We start from the raw sequence: 16033 nt of genomic DNA, 5'->3' as shown, positions 1-16033 counted from the left end.
ATTCATGTCAACACCGAAGTGCTGACTACTGGGCTGGTGATACCCTCGGGGACGAAACGTCCACCAGCAGTGGCATCGACCCAGTGGTGTAAATAGTTATCAAAAGTACCAGGATTATAATTTTATACGCCAGACGCGCGTTTCGTCTACATAAGACTCATCAGTGACGCTCAGATCAAAATAGTTAAAAAGCCAAACAAATACAAAGTTGAAGAGCATTGAGGACCCAAAATTCCAAAAAGTTTTGCCAAATACGGCTAAGGTAATCTACTCCTGGGGTAAGAAAATCCTTAGTTTTTCGAATAATTCAAAGTTTTGTAAACAGAAAATTTATAAAAATGACCATATAATTGATATTCATGTCAACACCGAAGTGCTGACTACTGGGCTGGTGATACCCTCGGGGACGAAACGTCCACCAGCAGTGGCATCGACCCAGTGGTGTAAATAGTTATCAAAAGTACCAGGATTATAATTTTATAAGCCAGACGCGCGTTTCGTCTACATAAGACTCATCAGTGACGCTCAGATCAAAATAGTTAAAAAGCCAAACAAATACAAAGTTGAAGAGCATTGAGGACCCAAAATTCCAAAAAGTTGTGCCAAATACGGCTAAGGTAATCTACTCCTGGGGTAAGAAAATCCTTAGTTTTTCGAATAATTCAAAGTTTTGTAAACAGAAAATTTATAAAAATGACCATATAATTGATATTCATGTCACCACCGAAGTGCTGACTACTGGGCTGGTGATACCATCGGGGACGAAACGTCCACCAGCAGTGGCATCGACCCAGTGGTGTAAATAGTTATCAAAAGTACCAGGATTATAATTTTATACGCCAGACGCGCGTTTCGTCTACATAAGACTCATCAGTGACGCTCAGATCAAAATAGTTAAAAAGCCAAACAAATACAAAGTTGAAGAGCATTGAGGACCCAAAATTCCAAAAAGTTGTGCCAAATACGGCTAAGGTAATCTACTCCTGGGGTAAGAAAATCCTTAGTTTTTCGAATAATTCAAAGTTTTGTAAACAGAAAATTTATAAAAATGACCATATAATTGATATTCATGTCAACACCGAAGTGCTGACTACTGGGCTGGTGATACCCTCGGGGACGAAACGTCCACCAGCAGTGGCATCGACCCAGTGGTGTAAATAGTTATCAAAAGTACCAGGATTATAATTTTATACGCCAGACGCGCGTTTCGTCTACATAAGACTCATCAGTGACGCTCAGATCAAAATAGTTAAAAAGCCAAACAAATACAAAGTTGAAGAGCATTGAGGACCCAAAATTCCAAAAAGTTGTGCCAAATACGGCTAAGGTAATCTACTCCTGGGGTAAGAAAATCCTTAGTTTTTCGAATAATTCAAAGTTTTGTAAACAGAAAATTTATAAAAATGACCATATAATTGATATTCATGTCACCACCGAAGTGCTGACTACTGGGCTGGTGATACCATCGGGGACGAAACGTCCACCAGCAGTGGCATCGACCCAGTGGTGTAAATAGTTATCAAAAGTACCAGGATTATAATTTTATACGCCAGACGCGCGTTTCGTCTACATAAGACTCATCAGTGACGCTCAGATCAAAATAGTTAAAAAGCCAAACAAATACAAAGTTGAAGAGCATTGAGGACCCAAAATTCCAAAAAGTTGTGCCAAATACGGCTAAGGTAATCTACTCCTGGGGTAAGAAAATCCTTAGTTTTTCGAATAATTCAAAGTTTTGTAAACAGAAAATTTATAAAAATGACCATATAATTGATATTCATGTCAACACCGAAGTGCTGACTACTGGGCTGGTGATACCCTCGGGGACGAAACGTCCACCAGCAGTGGCATCGACCCAGTGGTGTAAATAGTTATCAAAAGTACCAGGATTATAATTTTATACGCCAGACGCGCGTTTCGTCTACATAAAACTCATCAGTGACGCTCAGATCAAAATAGTTAAAAAGCCAAACAAATACAAAGTTGAAGAGCATTGAGGACCCAAAATTCCAAAAAGTTGTGCCAAATACGGCTAAGGTAATCTACTCCTGGGGTAAGAAAATCCTTAGTTTTTCGAATAATTCAAAGTTTTGTAAACAGAAAATTTATAAAAATGACCATATAATTGATATTCATGTCAACACCGAAGTGCTGACTACTGGGCTGGTGATACCCTCGGGGACGAAACGTCCACCAGCAGTGGCATCGACCCAGTGGTGTAAATAGTTATCAAAAGTACCAGGATTATAATTTTATACGCCAGACGCGCGTTTCGTCTACATAAGACTCATCAGTGACGCTCAGATCAAAATAGTTAAAAAGCCAAACAAATACAAAGTTGAAGAGCATTGAGGACCCAAAATTCCAAAAAGTTGTGCCAAATACGGCTAAGGTAATCTACTCCTGGGGTAAAAAAATCCTTAGTTTTTCGAATAATTCAAAGTTTTGTAAACAGAAAATTTATAAAAATGACCATATAATTGATATTCATGTCAACACCGAAGTGCTGACTACTGGGCTGGTGATACCCTCGGGGACGAAACGTCCACCAGCAGTGGCATCGACCCAGTGGTGTAAATAGTTATCAAAAGTACCAGGATTATAATTTTATACGCCAGACGCGCGTTTCGTCTACATAAGACTCATCAGTGACGCTCAGATCAAAATTGTTAAAAAGCCAAACAAATACAAAGTTGAAGAGCATTGAGGACCCAAAATTCCAAAAAGTTGTGCCAAATACGGCTAAGGTAATCTAGGCTGTTTTCTGTATGACAGTCCGTATTTGCATGTCCCTATCATACTGTTACGTCCTGTTAATTAACTTATTCATGTTATCATTGTTTTCTATTTATGCACCATGTTTATAATGTTGTTTTACTATTGTGTATGTCTGTTAATAATTATTATCGTTGACCTGTTTCCCTATAGGAAACAGGTTTACATTTGTTTCACATGATTGACTTTATGTTGCTGATTTACCTTGTATGAGTGTATTATGATAACACGTGATTGGTCAGTTCTACTATAAAACGCGTCTGAAATTACACTTGGGTGTTAAATATAAATTATTTAATGCCCAAAAAGGCGCAAGCCAGGGCCGACCGTGCAAGGGCTGTATAGCCAGTCAAGGTCGTTAAAAACTTTCATTTGTCTTGGGTGTTCAGGCTGTCGATATACACAGAACGTTACGAACCCTTGGTGAAGGCAGCCATAACAATTATGATTAAGTTATAATTAATTAGTAGACATTGGCTACAACCCATAATTGTGGTTAAAGATACCCAATTATTGTGGTTAATGATAACCAGAAACTGTGGTATAACTATACCAATAACTGTGTCGGTTAAAGTATCCCACTAAATATGGTTAAAGTATACCAATAGCTGAGGTTAAACTATACCAAGAATTGTGGTTAGAACTGACCAGTTGTTTTTGTCATTGTACATTAAGACTTGTTACTATTACTATAATTAAAGCAGTCGATACTATCCGACCGCTAATAAAATCACTTTTCCTTAGAAGATCTTGAGTTATCTTGCCATATTAACGATATTTGTTCATGCTCGCAACTGAGACACTTAATGCACTGAACCCAAAATTGTAGCGAAAGGCGAGCTCGTTACATTGGTACCTCCGACGGGACACTTTAAAAAAAAAAGTGTTTTCAAATTAAATATTTATACATAAATTTATTTTGTCGTAAAAATGGCTGAGGTTAATGAATTTGAAGAAGGATATTTGAGTCAGTCTGATCCTCATACTGAAGAGGATTTAGATAAAACTGAACCTAGATCTGGTACAGGACGAAGGTCAGAAAATGAGCAAATGGTTGAATGCATATTTGGGATGGTTTATAAAGAAATTCACTCAAATAAGATTTCTTTCAATGCTGTATGTGACAATATCACCAGTCAGTTCTCAGACTTAGTTGCAGCCATCAATACGATTGGTAATACTAATGTTAAGGAAACACAAGAAGTATTAGCTGATACGCAAAATAGTATGGGAAATACTATAGATACCTTGGCAAGTCACATGAGTTCTTTGGCGGAAACTGTAAAAATATTAAAACAAGAAGTGAAAGATTTGAGTCAATCACAAGTTGATTTAACACAAAAAGTAGAATGTCTGTCCAAGTCAATAGAGGTTACAGATAAAACTGAATCAATTAAAATACAACAACCACCACTTAATGATACTGGTAATACAAGTCTACAACCTTACCTGACGGCGAAGTATCTAAGTTAAGATGGGAGTCCATTAGCATGATTCCAGACACGCCTCAATAGACCACTTTCGAGTTCATCCGTCACCGGAAAAAACTCGTCAATTATACGCGCCTTTATCACCGTCATTTGTGCGTTTAGGGGCGTCGTCACTTCCCTTCCATGTTGAGCGAGTAGTTGGAAAACTATAATTCTATATTGTACGAATTATTCGGCAAATTGAATTCTCAAAATTGACAATCAACACTGCTGTCATTGGGGAATTGTCAGTGAGTACCTACAGAGCAACCATTATTTCTAGTTTATCCTGCACAAAGACGATCACTAAGACGCTTGATGAACGTAAATAGTGCAGGGATACAGGCGACCCCCTCTGTCTGGTAAATGACGTCATAAAGGCGTGCATAATTGTCGAGTTTTTGCCGGTGACGGATGAACTCGAAAGTGGTCTATTGGAAAACTAAAAGAGTGATATTCCAATCAATGAAACCAAGTTTCGGTTCACTACTACTAGTATTAGGGAGTACCCAAGCAGATGATAAATCTCGAACAGAGGTTAAAACTCTTAAAACAAGTATAAATACATCGCCAGATTTTTCCTCAGGGCAGATAAAAATTTAGCCACCTCCTTTTGATGGTACAGAAGATTGGGAAGAATATGTTTCCCAATTTGAAATTTTGGCCGATTTAAATAAATGGGAAATCCATAGTAAAGGTCTTTACTTAGCTAGCAGTTTAAAAGGTTCTGCAAGGGCAGTTTTGAGTGATTTTAACCAAGTTTAGCGACGAGATAATGATTAACTAAGGATGGCTTTAGCTCGAAAGTTTGGAAGTGAATTCAAGTCGGAAATGTACAGGGCACAGCTCCAATGTCGTTTTCGAAAAAGAGATGAGTCAATATCAGAACTTGCCACTTCTATAATGAAACTTACTAGACAAGCATAACCAAAAGCAAATACAGGGTTGCCCGATACGCTGTCAGTTGATTACTTTATAGATGCTCTTGACAACCAAGATGTGAGAATACGTCTCCGACAATTGCAAACGCAACCGGAGAGTATCAGTCACGCTGAAACACTTGCTATTCGTTTAGAAACATACAAATCCGCAGATAGGGCTAGGCATAGGACTGTTTGCATTACCACTGAAGAAAATCAGACAAAACTGACGTAAAAACAGAACTAGTTCCTCTCTTAAAAAATTTGATGAAGACAGTGAAAGACGAAATTTCTTCCATTATTTTCATCAAAAACAACAAGGGAAGAAAAGTTACTTCCAAAAGAATCAAAACAATAACGATAAGGGACAAAAACAGAACAATCAACCAGGAAATAGATTCTTTCCGGAAAATGAAAGTAAAAAGGGACAAGATAAGAAAGATGGTCCCAAAACAGAGGATGGTTAAATGTCTGAGAGAAACTAGGAAGGGTCGCGTCTAAGGGTCAGGACACGACACAGGTTTTATAATAAAGACCCAATGAAATTGTAGCCAGAACTTTATGGTCCAATGAAGAAATACTATTTTATACAACAGTAAAATTAATAATGTACCAGCTGTCAATATGTAAGTTGATACTGGTGCAACCATAACTATTTTGAGATCAGATATCCTATCATCTCACTTACCCAATTATGTAACAGAACACTTGGAAAAGGTTAATACAAATTTGTTAATGGCACCTGGAGAATCAACCCCATTTCTTGGTAAATGTAAAGTCGAATTCCATTTGTACGATGAACCATTTCAACATGAAGTTTGGTTTGCTGACATTTTGAACGAAGGGATGCTTGGTTTAGATTTTTAGCAAAATATATATGTGATATTTCGGTAAAGGACTATAATCTGACAATGGATAATAAAACTAAGATACCGTTGTTTGCTTCATGTATGGATAAAAGTTGTTGTCGGATCGTTATCGGGAAAACAACTACAGTTAATCCTGATACAGAAGTAATTCTGACAGGTATTCCTAGTAATCTTTTATCTAAATCGGAGTCCATGATGATTGAACCATCAGAGAGATTTACTGAAAATAATCATATGCTTTTGGCAAGATCACTTTTGAAAACTGACCGCAAGCATTTCCCTTTAAGAATATTAGATGCATCTGATAAACCTTTAGTCTTAAAGAAGGGTCAATCAACTGTTGTTGGTGATATCATTGGTGGAGTGAACAGTACCCATCAAATCTCCAGTTGTTCTGTTGCAAATTGAAACTCAAAAATTAATTCCCGTGAGTTGAACTCACGACTGCTATATTCTGACACAAACAGTTAACTGTAGGTATTGTAAAAAGGTTGAACAAAAAGAGCTACAATTAATACAAAGTTGTGCCAAATACGGCTAAGGTAATCTACTCCTGGGGTAAGAAAATCCTTAGTTTTTCGAAAAATTCAAAGTTTTGTAAACAGAAAATTTGTAAAATGACCATGTAATTGATATTCATGTCAACACCGAAGTGCTGACTACTGGGCTGGTGATACCCTCGGGGACGAAACGTCCACCAGCAGTGGCATCGACCCAGTGGTGTAAATAGTTATCAAAAGTACCAGGATTATAATTTTATACGCCAGACGCGCGTTTCGTCTACATAAGACTCATCAGTGACGCTCAAACACCGATTCAGAAAGTATTGATGAGTCACTTACGCACAATGAAGAGGTCCGTGATGACCATCAACAACTTCTAAGTTTATTACATTATTATTGGAGCATAACACTCATCACCTCTCGGAAAGAACTACTAAGAAATATTTATCTGGTTATAATATCATTTAATTAGTAGAAGATGGAGATAGACCAGTGGTGTCAAATATTCCTAAGGATCTTCTCATTTTAAATTTTATTGAGGAAGATTAGTTGTATTCCATTTAGGGTTATGTGTCGTTTACCGGAGATTGGGATCATTTGATTGTGGTAGTTCTGAATGGCTACTGGTTCTTCCTTAACAGTTCAGACAGTTTGTGTTCAAATAGCTTCATTAAACCACAACATCTGGTCATCTTAGTGCTGCAAACAGTTGGTTAAATCAAAAGTAGTGTATTTGGTGTGGTATGCGTCAAGATGTGAAACAGTATTGTCGAATATGTTACAAATGCTAATCAAAGAAACAAACAATAAAAGTTGGTGCTCCTCTCAGTGTACATGGACCTTAACCAATAACCAAGACCAGTAACATTTATCTTTTTGTGTATGGCGAGTATTTTACCAAGTGAATGGACCCTTTCTGTTGAAAGGTCAATAGATGATATCAGTGACTGGTGTTTTAGTCAAGAATTTTTCGTGATCTTGTTTGTTGTTTCAAAAATGATACATTTTGACCAGGGTACTTATTAATAGTCCCAGGTCTTTAGAGAGATGTGGTGCATTCTTGAGATAGATAAAACTAGAACCACACCATTGCACCCGGGAAGTGATGGTGTGGACTGGTTGGGAGATTGAATCAGACAATGGAAGACATGTTGGCTCTCTTGTGTTGTGAAAACCATTAGAACTAGGACCGTGAACATTTTCGTCTGCTTTCGGTAGCATAAAGATTCTGTGAGGCACCCAAAATGTCGCAGTGTCGAGATGTTTGGTTGTGAACTGAATAATAAAACCGCAATTTACAATAGACTGTAAAGTTTCAAAAATTACATTTACCTTCAATTAGATGTGGAAGATTTTGAGAAACTGAAGATAGACAATTTATGAATTATTATAATGTGTTTAATTTCATTGTTTTATAATTCATGTTTGTGTTTGTTTTATATAATGGACTGAATAAGTTGATTAGTAAGTTCAATTATACCTAAAACATGCAGTGAAATCCATTTCTCTCGGGTTTTTTTTTATTCTGATCATATTCATCCTGTTTAAGGACAAACGCCAACTAAATGGGGGGGGGGGGGGGGCATTGTTACGTCCTGTTAATTAACTTATTCATGTTATCATTGTTTTCTATTTATGCACCATGTTTATAATGTTGTTTTACTATTGTGTATGTCTGTAAATAATTATTATCGTTGACCTGTTTACCTTTAGGAAACAGGTTTACATTTGTTTCACATGATTGACTTTATGTTGCTGATTTACCTTGTTTGAGTGTATTATGATATCACGTGATTGGTCAGTTCTACTATAAAACGCGTCTGAAATTACACTTGGGTGTTCAGTCTGTCGATATACACAGAACGATACGAACCCTTAATGAAGGCAGCCATGACAATTATAATTAAGTTATAATTAATTAGTAGACATTGGTTACAACCCATAATTGTGGTTAAAGATACCAAATTATTGTGGTTAATGATAACCAGAAACTGTGGTATAACTATACCAATAACTGTGTCGGTTAAAGTATCCCACTAAATATGGTTAAAGTATCCCAATAGCTGAGGTTAAACTTTACCAAGAATTGTCGTTAAAAATATACCAAGAATTGTGGTTAGAACTGACCAGTTGATTTTGTCATTGTATATTAAGACTTGTTACTATTACTATTATAAGTTATAGGGTTCGCCACTGACCTCATACGGATCCATAGAGGGTTAGTAAAATCCATAGGGGGTGAGGCCGGAGGCCGAGTCCCCTATGAATTTTATTCACCCTCTATGGATTCGTAGGGGGTCAGTAGTTAACCGTATAACGAATTTATAGGACGCTGGACTTTTTCTGCGGCGTTTTGTTGAAAAATAAACAATGAAACACAACAACATTAATAGATGACGTCGCCATTAACGCGTCATGAACCCCATATGAAACTTACTAACCCCATACGGTCTCATAGGGGGTCATCACGTGACGGCGTTTAACCAATCACGACGTGATATCTCATCTGTGGTCCGATAAAATTAAATCAGTCGATACTATCCGACCGCTAATAAAATCATTTATCCTTAGAAGATCTTGAGTTATCTAGCCATATTAACGATATTGGTTGATGCTCGCAACTGAGACACTTAATGCACTGAATCCAAAATTGTAGCGAAAGGCGAGCTCGTTACAATACATTGGTCCGGCAATTATTGTCATGTTTTTTACCCCCAACTTTTTAATGGAACGAACTTTGTGATTGGATTTTACGAAAAAAATGATGCGAAAGACACCCATTTTTTATTTGATCACTAGGAAGATTAAGGAAAACAGTTTCTAAAAAGGTATCACTCAAAGCCATTAAAATTCTAGTTTGATCTTAATTTTGGGGGGAAATGTGACACGTTCACCCCCCTTTTTGCAATATTTTATGGGAAATAAATGCAGAATGTTGCCATGGATACAGATAAAAGGAATTAATTTTCACCCCCTTTTAACTTTTGAAAATCAAATCTTTGGAAGCTACTGATTACATTCATATGCACATGTACAACACAAATAGTTAGGTTAATGTATTAGAAATCCAGGAATAGGAGATGATAAAATATTTTGTGGCTCATTTTTGATTTTGTTTTCTAACTGTGGAGTGCTACCTTATGTATCTGTATCTCATTCTATATCTGTATGGTTACGTCGCAGATACGGTAACCAATTCTGGCTTTAATAAAACGGGGTGAAGGCGCTGTCGATTTACTGACGTCTCGTGAGAGCAGATTTAAAGCTCTCAAGACAACGCTTGTTTCGCGCACAATAGTGTCCTCATTTCAACCAAGACGAACCATCACTGACAGCGAAAAGTTTGAAAATTACCAGGAAACAAACATAGTGGAAAAACAAGTGAGGAACAATACTAGGTGGTTTTGACATTCCCACCAGTAAACATGGTAAAACTCAGCAATACTCAAATCATTCTTTTTGTCCACAGTTATTAATTGGAATCCTCTTCAGGACGAATTCTAGTCAAATCGGTATCTGATAAAATCGGCACCTGGTCAAATCGGTACCCAGTATAGTCAAATCGGCACGTAGTCAAATAGGCAGCTGGTTAAATCAGTACCCGATGTAGTCATTCGGCACCCATGATAAATATATGTATTTTTTATCAAGTATTTTCAGAAAAATGTTGACTTATTTACATTATGTGGAGTTTCTGTAGGTTTTTTCCTGTTCATTTTTTAAAACGTGTATTCAAGGTATTGGATACTTTTAATGCATATTTTAACCAGTTGAGCATTTTGCACGATTGTTGGTTTAATGCTGTATAAAATTTCAAGAAAACCATCTTTCTTGCTAATTATTTTGCATGCGAGTTTGATTAGTGTTAGTACTGGAAAAGACTCATAGTTTTCCCTTTAACATGTTTAATTGCTTCAAATTTCCTCATAATTAAACAACAGCTTGAGTAGTGGCTTCGATCATTGTTTTATTTTATTAAGATTTTGAAGAAAAGAAAACATCAATGACTACCTGTACATGTATTGAGTTAAAACTTAAAACAACAAATATGTTAATTATGTAATAAGTTAAATATTCCGTATCAACTTCTCAAATAATACACGATGGTCTTAATGTATAGATTCTGCGTACTGATGTTGTTTATCATCTTAACAACATGTTTTATTGTTCTTTCATTTGTCTTTGTTCTAGTATCAATATTACTTTTACTGTTGAATGGTTTTATGTGATATCAGTTTGACGTGGCTCGGTACTTATACATCTCGTCAATGTGTTTGTATTGGCTTTCATTTTTTTGTGGTTTGTTTTGTATATGCGACTTTTTGTATTTCTTTTCTTCTTATTACGTGACTGTGTAATTCAAAAGATCCCGTCAGTATTATATTGGTCTATTATATGTCATTATGATATATTTCTATTATGAATTACTATATACGTTGAACCACAAACGTCAAAATCATTCAATCGCGAAGTGGTATTAACTATTTTTGGATGCTCATAAATTCTACCTATAACTTTTGTTCTAGTTTTAATATCGGTCTATTTCTGTAATTTATTCTTAAATACTTTTGATTTTTTTACCCTGTATGCTTACATTGCCTATGTAAATTTTAAAACTTAAACTTAAACGACAAATTTATGTGACGTATAAAATTTTCTGACGTCAGACACTCAACTCAATTAATGTGTTCGTAGATAGAAGATGTTTTTGTTTTCGGTTGAATTGTCCCCTTTTAAAATTGTTATACGACGATGACTGATGTACCCATATTTTGACTATTTTATTAATAGTGACTCTTTATTTAACGCATCATGTAAATATAACGGAATTTGATGAGACTGTTATTAAAGTGAGAGGGTTAGCGCTATAGAACCAGGTTTAATCCACCATTTTCCACATTTGAAAATACGTGTACCAAGTCAGGAATATGACAGTTCTTGTCCATTCGTTTTTGATGCGTTTTGTTATTTGATTTTGCCATGTGATTATGGACTTTCCTAATTGATTTTCCTCTGAGTTCAGTATTTTTGTGATTTTACTTTTTATTAATCAATTCACTGAAAAACACTAATCAAAACATCATTAATAGAATGTTGAGAAAACTTCAAACAAATAACTTGTGTATTCTAACTGCTTGATGGTTTTTTTTTTACATTTTTAGAATTATTTAAATATATTATTTGAAATATGATTGGATGCCGAATTGACTTTCAATAGATGCCGATTTGACTAAATGTTGATTTAACCAGATGCCAATATGACTTTTTCTATGGTTGCCGATTTGACTTGTACCCGTCTTGGTACTTAGTTGGTGTAAGTACATGACCAAATACGGCGTCTCTTGCCTCGGTTTGTGTGATGTTGGTTTGTTGGATTTGGGTAGCAGGTACAACAGCTGTTTTGTTTGCCATACACTGGTCGTAACGCTTGGCGTACCTTCTGCTGGTGGGTGGTGGTGTACTCTTTTTCAGGGCCGGCTTGGGTTTACTGGAGGATGCCTCTTGTTCCTTAGCCTTGGTCCATGTCAACTGTACTGTCACCTGGTTAGTACTTGCCGGGAACTTCTAGGCAGGTTCTTTACCAGACAACTTCATGGCTGCTAACAAAGCGTTCAATTCATCAGGGATTTCCATGATGATTTGTCTAAAAATTAAGTAGTATTAAGCTGTGATCAGTACGATTACGATGAATTGTTCACTTACGCCACTTTTATATGTGTTCAGTTGTCCCTGTAAGTAATGACTGTCATTGAACCATTGCACACTTACACCAATTTTATATGTGTTAGTTGTCGCTGTAAGATCTGACTGTCATTGAACCATTGCACACTAACACCACTTTTATATGTGTTCATTTGTCTCTGTAAGCTTTGCCTGTCATTGAACCATTGCATACTAACACCACTTTTATATGTGTTCATTTGTCTCTGTAAGCTTTGCCTGTCATTGAACCATTAAAATTGAGAATGAAAATTGGGAATGTGTCAAAGAGACAACAACCCAACCAAAAAAACAACAACAGCAGAAGGTCACCAACAGGTCTTCAATGTAGCGAGAAATTCCCGCACCCGGAGGCGTCCTTCAGCTGGCCCCTAAACAATATATATACTAGTTCAGTGATAATGAACGCCATACTAATTTCCAAATTGTACACAAGAAACTGAATTTTTTTTTTATTAAAATAATACAAGACTAACAAAGGCCAGAGGCTCCTGACTTGGGACAGGCGCTAAAATGAGGCGGGGTTAAACATGTTTGTGAGATCTCAACCCTCCCCCTATGCCTCTAACCAATGTAGAAAAGTAAACGCATAACAATACGCACATTCAAATTCAAATCAATCATAACTTATCAACTCATAACAATCACCACTTTTATATGTGTTCACTTGTCTCTGTAAGCTCTGACTGTCATTGAACCATTGCACACTTACACCACTTTTATATGTGTTCACTTGTCTCTGTAAGCTCTGACTGTCATTGAACCATTGCACACTTACACCACTTTTATATGTGTTCACTTGTCTCTGTAAGCTCTGACTGTCATTGAACCATTGCACACTTACACCACTTTTATATGTGTACACTTGTATCTGTAAGTTATGACTGTCATTGAAGCATTGCACACTTACACCACTTTTATATGTGTTCATTTGTCTCTGTAAGTAATGACTATCATTGAAGCATTGCACACTTATGCCACTTTTATATGTGTTCACTTGTCTCTGTAAGTTATGATTGTCATTGAAGCATTGCACACTTACACCACTTTTGATATGTTTGACATTGCACTATACAAATAAGTGGGAGTTTTGACTCTATAGCCATAAAACAAGGTTCAACTCGTCCTTTGTTTCTTCAAATGTCCTGTATTAAGTCCGGAATATGGCCGTTATCTACAGTCCGATTCTAAGTATGTAAGCGTTTTTTTTTGTTTTAGTTTATTGTGTCTGCTATTGCTGTTTAAGAAAATTTCACTCTTCGTATGAAAAAATTCAGACCAAAACATGGAACAAATCAAATAAGGTCACTATCAGGTAATCATGCCAAACTCACATGCATCCATTACAGTCATTCCATATACAATATATGGTCCGAGACCACAATTAATATAGGCCCTAGTGTTGACAGTGTGTTACTTTTTGCCATTTATTTTTATATCCAAATTTATTTCTCCATGTGTAATGCCTCAAATTGCAAGTAGGGGTGAAATTACACTGTAAAAGAATTTGGGTCCAGAATTTTAAAGGAAAGTAATGATTTGGTCCAGCTGAAAAAGGTTGAAAATTTGCACTTCGTAAGCTGTCAAAAGATTTCAAGACGCCCTAAACATACAATTGTCAATCTTTTGAGTTAAAGCCGATGAATTTTTCTATAATTTTGTTACAATTTTTCCCAAAAGTAGTACAACACACTGTAAAAGTTTCTTTTAGAATGCGCAGGTGGGATTTTTTTTATTTTCATTTTTATATGTTTAAAAGAAATACACTACGAAATAATTGTGACCTCGGACCATATAGTTATCCTGTTGTATACAGTTTTAAAAAAACGGACATAACCACTTTAACCTTGATCACTGGTGAGGTCGAGGTCGAGTGATTCCTGTCTGGCGAACATGTAAACGTTGCAAGGAACCATATACCAAATATATTTATTCTATTACTCTTAAGAAGTAAGAAATTCATATTCCACCAAAAAAAAACCTCCTCAGATTTGAAGCAGTTACTGAACCATGAAAATGAAGTCAATGACATTGAACATATGACAGATGGATAAGATATGAAGCTTCCAGGTCTTCTACCATTTGAAATATAAAGCTTTATTCAAATAGTTAACGCTGCCGTCTGATAGTAATAGCTGTCAGTCCTATATACTGCGACATTCGACTAAAATGGACTTCGTACTGATGAACATTGTGGTGTTGAACACCAATATACAGTACTGAACCAGTCCATGTTTTATATGTGCCTTATCATGTATCCGTGACGTAGTACACAAGACACACGATCTTAGACTCTTCACCTTACCACATGTATTGACATATTGAATGTTTCCGTTATTACTGAATTTATGTATAATTATTGTTGTATCACCTGAATAAACCCTGGTGAGTTTCATATATATTGTGTTATATTATTAGTTATATGCTCGGATCACAACATTGGCGTCGTCGACAGCTCGAATCTGTTAATTTTGAAACTACCGCTTTTCAACGGTACGGTTCACACCATTTGCACTAAATTGCTGCAAATTATAGCAAAGGCTATATTTAAAATTAAAACTTCCATCTATTTTGGAAAGTTTTAGTACTTTTTCAGGCAGTACTACACATCATATTCACTGTTTGAAAAGTAATGCTTGGCTAATTTCTCGTTTTAGTGAGTCGCCATTTTGAATAGCCATTAGCTGTATCTTGTCCAAATTGAGCAGGACGGAAGTTGGATTTCTGAGCATGATCTGACAAAACTACAGTGCAGGCATCGAGGTTTACTACAAATACCGTTCGTGCACAACTACAGTACAGGCAATGTGGTTCATGAAAAACACCCTTTCGTGCACAACTACAGTACAGGCATCGTGGTTAATAACAAACACCGTTTCGTGCACAAATACAGTACAGGCATCGTGGTTGATGACAAGCACCATTTCGTGCTCAAATTAAGTACAGGCATAGACAACAGACTCACGGAACTGTTTACTGGTAGTTTGAAATAACAACCATAACAAACCATACAATCTAACAAATTTTTTTAGAATGTCAAAACTTATTACACTTTTGGATGCCACCTTGGATCAACTTCAATCAGTTGAGGGTATAGACAATAAAATGGCCATACAGATACTTGAGGTGAGAGATTCCTCACATTTCATAGACTTTAATGCAGTGTCCGGCATTACTTGTGTACCAGAATCAACTTTAAAGAAATATTTCATTGAACCTGGCATGTTATACTTGTTCCAGAAACTGCACAATGAGATAGCAGAAAATAGGCAGGAAATCTCTAATGTCACACCAGGACTCCATGAGGTATACAAGAAAGTCTCCCAAATTGACAACATGACAGAGAAATTTGATGATTTATGTGTTCGCATGACCAAAATAGAGCAAACTCAGTTAATAAAGTCAACCACCCAGTTCCAAAATCACATACCATTATTACAGGGCGAACATCGTGAAGTTCCAGAAAAGCTAGATACTTTGATAAAACATAAAAACCAGCAGGTAAAGGGACAATTTGGAACTCAACCTAAGTGTCTTAGCACTCCAGCAAGGTCACAATAGAAATTCAGCAGTCCTCAGAATTCACACTACCCCTCATCACAAAGAAGTTCAAGTTCTTGTAAAGAACAAACCTATACTTTTCAGAGGACCTCGATTTCATCAAAAGACCAAACTTTAAACAGGTCAGGGTCAGGCCACTAGGCTCACGCCTGACCCAAGAGGAAGAGAGCCAGGAGCTTGTTGTTGAAACTGTTGGTATAAGTTTAGATATACAC

Source organism: Mytilus trossulus, chromosome 5 (genome assembly GCF_036588685.1).
Source record: "Mytilus trossulus isolate FHL-02 chromosome 5, PNRI_Mtr1.1.1.hap1, whole genome shotgun sequence".
Taxonomy (NCBI): Eukaryota; Metazoa; Mollusca; class Bivalvia; order Mytilida; family Mytilidae; genus Mytilus; species Mytilus trossulus.
Note: the sequence above shows the minus strand (reverse complement) of the source record.